Source organism: Pygocentrus nattereri, chromosome 5 (assembly GCF_015220715.1).
Source record: "Pygocentrus nattereri isolate fPygNat1 chromosome 5, fPygNat1.pri, whole genome shotgun sequence".
Taxonomy (NCBI): domain Eukaryota; kingdom Metazoa; phylum Chordata; class Actinopteri; order Characiformes; family Serrasalmidae; genus Pygocentrus; species Pygocentrus nattereri.
In genome coordinates, this window is record NC_051215.1 from 51,188,850 (window position 1) to 51,195,845 (window position 6,996).

A 6,996-nucleotide genomic window follows, 5' to 3' on the forward strand; every position below is an offset into this window, starting at 1 on the left:
ACATTATGTTCCTCTATGCATTTTATGTAACATACACACATTATATATATATATATATATATATATATATATATATATATATATATATATATATACATACATATATATATAGACCTCAGCAGTGAGTTTATCACAATATACATTAAAGTCATATTCATAATTAAAATAAACATAAAAACAATAAACAGTAACAAGAATTTCTTGGGTCCATATTTTTCCTGGACACCTTCACAGCCGCCACAGAGACTCGTTAATATCATCAATGACATCATGAGCTCAATTTACTGAGCACTGATTGGTCAAACCAGGAGCTGCTTTTTAACTACATATAATACTGGGCTTCCTCGAGGAGAGGCTTGGAGATGGTTAAACAAACACACCAACATCCAGAACATCACTGTTTATTATCTATATGATTTTGGATATGTGTCTTGGGTGCCTAAGACTTTCGCACAGAGCACTGTATATTAAGGAATACTATAAAGAAACTTGAGTCCCAGACCAACGAAGAACATGGAGCCTAACTACACTCAACAAAAAGCATGAAAGGTGTTTCTGATGCCACTATTTAAAACTACAGAATAAAATTAATAAAATGAAACCAAAATATGTAATTGTTCTTGTGTGTCTGTTTAATAAATATATTTTTTGATTTATGTGGACTTTATAGAAAAAGCTATTGTTTGTATTAAAAGAGGGGTTTAAAGAGAGGTTCGATTTCTGTTTACACAGCCTAAAAAAATGGTCTCCATTTGCATTACATCCAGTCAGTGACACATTACTTTAATAGTTTCTCGTTTCTCGTATTGTCGTGATATCTGACAAATTTATCAAACATCACATTTTATGTTCATATCGTGCAGCCCTAATTAAAAGTACTTTTAGCCTTCAATTTCCCTTAAAAATAAAAGTCCTCCATTTACCCCTGTGCTATTTTAAAGAAAAACAGCTAGGATGTGCAAAAGATGAGGAGGCCACCTGACATAATGACATTCGAGATTTAATGTTATGACCCAGTCAGGCAGGAACACGCATTCTAATCTTGCCTCCGAAGTTCAGTGGAGCAGTGCAGTAGGGATTGATCAGCCTTTTTTTATGAGATCTTTGATTGTTTTTAACACTCTCTCTGCCTCCCTGCTGCTCTGCAGAAACTAAGGAATGGACATCATGTGGCTAAACCGTCAATCTTGTGCAAGTTTCAGAAGCAATCAAATGAAAAATGTGGCCCATTGTCCAAACACACAACCTCTGGAATTCCGGAGTTCTGAAATTGATGAGCTAAGATGCATTTGAAGTGCTGGATCATTGCTACTGATGTGCTTGATAACATTTTCATGACTTCAAAGAATCTAGAAAAAATAGTCAATGCCCTGATTTGGATCTCTCTGAGCCTATGCTCTGTAGCTGACAGACTTACTATGACAGTGGTGGCACAGAGGTTTCTTTCTTTCTTTTGAAGTCCATCCACTGTGCAGCTTACAGGCACTCCATACAGCATGTCTGCTGTTGCAAAATTCTTGCTGGACACATGCGAAATCATCTACGAGAACCTAATCAGTGTCATCCTGAGACACTGTATTCCTGGTGAGAGTGTGTCTAATGTTTTTTGAGCTCAACAGGGGGACCAGTGGTTTGTGGTCTGTCTTAATTTTATCCTATATCCTCTCTGCAAATTTCTTAGGCTCATGTGGAAGCCAGCACCTCCTTCTCAATTTAAGCATAGCTAGACTTGGTTTGACCTTAAATACCTATAGCCCCTCCCAGTGGACTAAACCAAAATTAAATTCAGGTATTCATAAGGCAAAACAGTCACAGTACAAGAGGACCGAATGGCCCGTGCCACCACTTTTTCAAGGAAACAGGTAAGTAACTGTCTCTTTACGTTAATAAAACGCTGAATCATACCTTTATCTGTTTTAGTCTTGTTGATGGCTGTTGGTGATGTGCTAGACCAGCTAGCATCATCACAGCTCCCCCAAAACATATACTTCCTGTAATGTGCTTTTCATGCTTTCTTTGCTGTGGCTGTGATTTTACCATTAACCTTTAGTGGCCTTTCTCCTGGACCCTTTAGGACCTTTGATGACCTTCCCAGTCTATTGAGCTGGTCATACCTGCACTGCATCTCTGGTACTGCTATTATTTCTGCCCCTATGTCTATTTTGCACACAATGTTGCAGTGATCCATATTTATTTCTGTCATCCAAGGACCTTCAAAGTTCATTCAGAATCCATTTGTACCTATTCTGACAGATTTGTGTCTCAGCCCAACTAGTCTGTCACTCACCAGTTCATCAGGCAATGAAATGTTATACTAAAACAGTCAACTGACTCACCCAACTCCTGCTGCCTCTGATTAAACTTGGAACTCTCAAAGATGACATTTTTACATAAAGTGAGCATCTACCTTGTTTTTGACATTGTTGAACTCACTCTCTTCAGTGCATTCACTTGGTTTTCATCTGCTTGTGTTTCCAGTCCTGAAACAACACCAAACCTCCCAAAGCACTTGATCTGTTTGGGCCAGTCTTCAGCCTTGAACATGAATTTCCCCCTGGATTTAAAACAGGCTAAAATTTTCACGTAGTTACGTTAGCTACAAGCTTCACTTTGTCAAAACTAAAATTAAAATGCAATGTTTATGTTGTATTTCGGTTGCATATCTAAAAAATCATAATCAAAATCATAAAATCATAAAGTACGTCCACGCTGAAAACTGAATCACAAGCTGTCATTTTGCTGTTGATTTATCACTTTTGCATTTTAATTTTAATTTTGTCAGATATGCAGCCGATTGCTATGAAAAAGAAATAACATAAACACTGCATAAATAATATAAACACATTTTAATTTTAGTTTTGATATGTATTCTGCATTTTATGAAGAAAAGCCAAAGCCAAAGTGAAGCTTGTATTTTCTCTATTAGCTTTTTCATTTTAGATTTGGCCATGAAATTCCAGAATAACGACTAAAATGAAATGACAAATAGCTGTTTTCATTTTTTTTGTCACACATGACTCGTGCTTATGTGAAAAAAAATTAATTGCAAATGAAGATATTTCATTTCAATTTTTGCAGGAGCTTTTCTTTTTTTTTGGCTGAATGTGCATCCCATACTCTCCAGACTCTTTCATGTCTGTCACATGCTCTATGTGAACTATTTGAAGATAATAGGGTGCCAGTGGCACACCTGTCAATTCTTGTGCTCTCTGGCGAATGCCAATCAAGCTACACGGTGCTGGGCTGTGAGCACATGTCCCACTAGAGGACATCCGGCCCTCAGGCCACTCATATGGATTTTAATTCTGACAGTTTGTTCTGCATATCAAAGGGAGGTTGAACAGCTGGTGTTCAGGTGCCATCAGAAAAACGTGGATCTGAACACACTCAACACTGTGGAGATGACTGTGGACTTTAAGAGACACCCATCAGCACTACTCCCACTCACGATATCTAAGAGCCCTGTGTAAACTAGATCCTCAAGTATCTGAGGGGTCTGGCTCATAATCTCCATTCTAGTTTAACACAATGGTGTATGATGGGTGAGGTCAGGGCTCTGTGTGGGCCAGTCAGGTTCTTCCACATCAAGCTCACCCAACCATGCCTTTATGGAACTTGCTTTGTGCACTGGGGCACAGTCATGCTGGAACAGAAAAAGGCATTCCCCAAACTTTTCTCTCAAAGTTGCAAGCATGCAATTGTCCAAAGTGTCTTGGTATGCTGAGGCATTAAGAATTCCCTTCACTGGAACTAAGGGGTCTAGTCCAACCTCTGAAAAACAACCCATTGCATTATCCCCCTTACTGAACTTTACACTTGGAACAATGCAGTCAGGCAGCTAATTTTCCCCTGGCATTTGCCAAACCCAGACTTGTCTGTCAGACAAGTGTCCAGAGTCACACCAAGACTTCTTGCCTCTGCAGATGGAACAATGAGGGAGTTCTCGAATGAGATGGCAAGATCATGAGGACCTGTAGTCACAGGGATGAATATCAGCTCAGTCTTGCTGGGATTGAGCTTCAGGTGGTGGGCAGCCATCCATGTGGAGATGTCAGACAGGCATGCCGAGAAGCGACTGGAAACCTGTGTGTCAGAGGGAGAGAAAGAAAACATTAGTTGAGTGTCATCAGCATAACAGTGGTAAGAGAAGCCATGAGAAGATATTACATCACCAAGAGAGCTAGTGTAAAGAGAAAAGAGAAGAGGACCCAGGACCGAGCCTTGTGGGACACCAGTGGAGAGCCTGCATGGAGAGGATGTGAACCCTCTCCATGTTACCTGATAAGAGCGATCCTCCAGGTAGGACTTGAACCACTTCCACGCATAATCAGTGATTCCGAGGTTGGTGAGGGTGTCCAGAAGGATCGTATGGTTGACTGTGTCAAAAGCTGCTGAGAGATCAAGAAGGATCAGGACAGAAAACAATTTGGCCGATCTTGCAGATTGGAGGTTCTCAGTCACTGCGATGAGGACAGTTTCTGTAGAGTGTGCTGGTTTGAAGGCAGACTGGTTGGGGTCTTGGAGCTGGTTCTGTGTGAGAAAGAGAGAAAGTTGATTATAGACTGCACGTTCAAGAACTTTTGAAAGGAAAGAAAGAAGTGATAGAAGTGTAGTTTTTGACATCAGAGCTGTCAAGCATGGGTTTCTTCAAGATCGGGAGTACAATTGCCATCTTGAAAGTTACTGGAACTTCACCCGACGCCAAACTCCTTGATGAGAAACGTGATGAAGGGCAATAGGTCCTCAGAGATTGACTGAAACAATGAAATTACCAGATTTAATCTTAAATCTCGCCGACTTTCCAGTCACACCTGGCTCAGCAGCAAAATATCACAGCGTCATAATTGATTCAGATTTATCATTCGATCAACACACAGGCGGCATCACTAGGACAGCTTTTCTACATCTTCACAACATCGCCAAGATCAGAAATGCCCTGTCCCTGCGTGATGTGGAAACACTAGTACACGCTTTTATTACTTCCAGGCTGGACTACTGTAATGGGCTACTGTCAGGATGTACGAGCAGGAATTTAAGCAAACTCCAACTAGTCCAAAATGCCGCAGCCAGGGTCCTCACTAAAACTAGAACATCTGATCATATCAGTCCAGTGCTATCATCACTTCATTGGCTGCCTATTAAATTCCGTATTAATTATAAAATCCTTTTATTGACGTATAAAGCCCTACAGGGTCTTGCTCCTGAGTACTTACAAGACCTTGTTTCTCATTATGAGCCATCACGACCACTCAGAGCACAGAGTGCTGGCTTATTAATAGTCCTCAGAATTCCTAAGTGCTCCAGCTGGGGGAAGAGCTTTTTCTTATAAAGCCCCCAACCTCTGGAATGATTTTCCAGAAACTGTTTGGGACTCAGACAGTCTCAATCTTTAAAGCTAGGTTGAAAACTCACTTGTTCAGTTTAGCTTTTGGTAGGTAATTTTCCCCCTTAGATAAAGGCAGCAGATCCAGGGGTCCATAGACACAGGGAATTATAGTAAACTGAGAAGGTGTCTCGGGTCCAGAGGCGTGGCGACTGGTGGCGGGTCCAGAGGTGCGGCGACTGGCGGCGGGTCCGGAGGCGCGGCGACTGGCGGCGGGTCACTCGGCCATTCCCAAGGATCACTTGAGTGATAGGCATCTCGCAGTGGTGCTTGAGAACGAGCCGAGTACCATAGTAGGGGTTTTCTGATCACTCCATCCGTCTAACCACGTCTTGCGCTGCAGGTCGCTCCTCCCTGCAGTGTTGCTCAAGACGGGCGCTTACCTGAGTGCTCATCGTCCAACTCGAAGACGGGATGCTCCTTTGTCTTCCTCCAGGACTGACGAGACGCCCGTGTTCCCTCACCGCCAGGGGATTTGCAGTCTCTGGCTTGGTGGCGTTGGGACATGTCGATCTCAGGCTGCGTAGAAGCTGCCGGAGTTTCGTCCCAATGGAACAACCACATACCGGAGTCTCGCTTACTCGCTGAGTCCTTTGGAGACTGGTCTTTCTGTGATGTGGAGCGAGGAGGCGGACGCACGTGCTGAGATAAGCAAGATTTGTTAAGGGCAAATCCAGGGTCATAGTCATAACAGTCTAGGTTCAAGTAGCCAATACGGAGAGATCGTGGGGCAGACATGACAGACAACAGAATTCAACAGAACAAGCAGAACAAAACAAACACCACAGCAGATAACACCAACAACACAGACAGAGATTCAAACAAAGACCAGTAACCAGACTGGGGAAAACACAGGGCTTAAATACAAGGGTAACAAGGGACAGGTGCAAACACAGGTGGAGACAATCAGGGGTGGAGTCATGAAATGAGGGGGCAGGACTAGAAAACCAAAACAAACGCACATGGACATGACTGGGGCCAATCATGATAATAAGTAATACATACACTGTATATTACTTGTCCATAGCATGTATATTGCTTTAACACTGTGCATATTGTGTATTATTTGTCAATTATTGTACACTGTATATTGCATTTAACACAAGGGAGACAGCAATGGCTGGAACCAAATTCCTTGTGTGTAAACATACTTGGTCAATAAATCTGATTCTGATTCTGAAGATGCCACGCAGTTCAAAAAATGAAATTCAGGCAGCATTTGTAATCCATTTAAGTTTTATGGGGCTTTTTTTTGCCACACATTTCCTAATGTTGCCAGTACACAAGGTCACAATGGGTTTGTAAGCATGATTGATTTTCCTTTAATGATCTGTGTGGCATCTTGTACTGTCTTGTTGGGATATCTGTAATTTTTGTGACTTTCCTCCTTTCCAATGACTGACCAACTGAAGTTATGAGAGCTGTACATTTGCTTTGCCTTACCTTTCACTTGCCTCTTATATGGTGTCATACACTACATTGCCAAAACTATTTGCTTATCTGTTACAAATTGTAACTTCCATAATTTTGCTTTGAATATTTCTTTAGTACTTTCTTTTAGTAATCTATAGTATTTGTGTAGTATCTTGGAGTAATATAATATTCACACACAT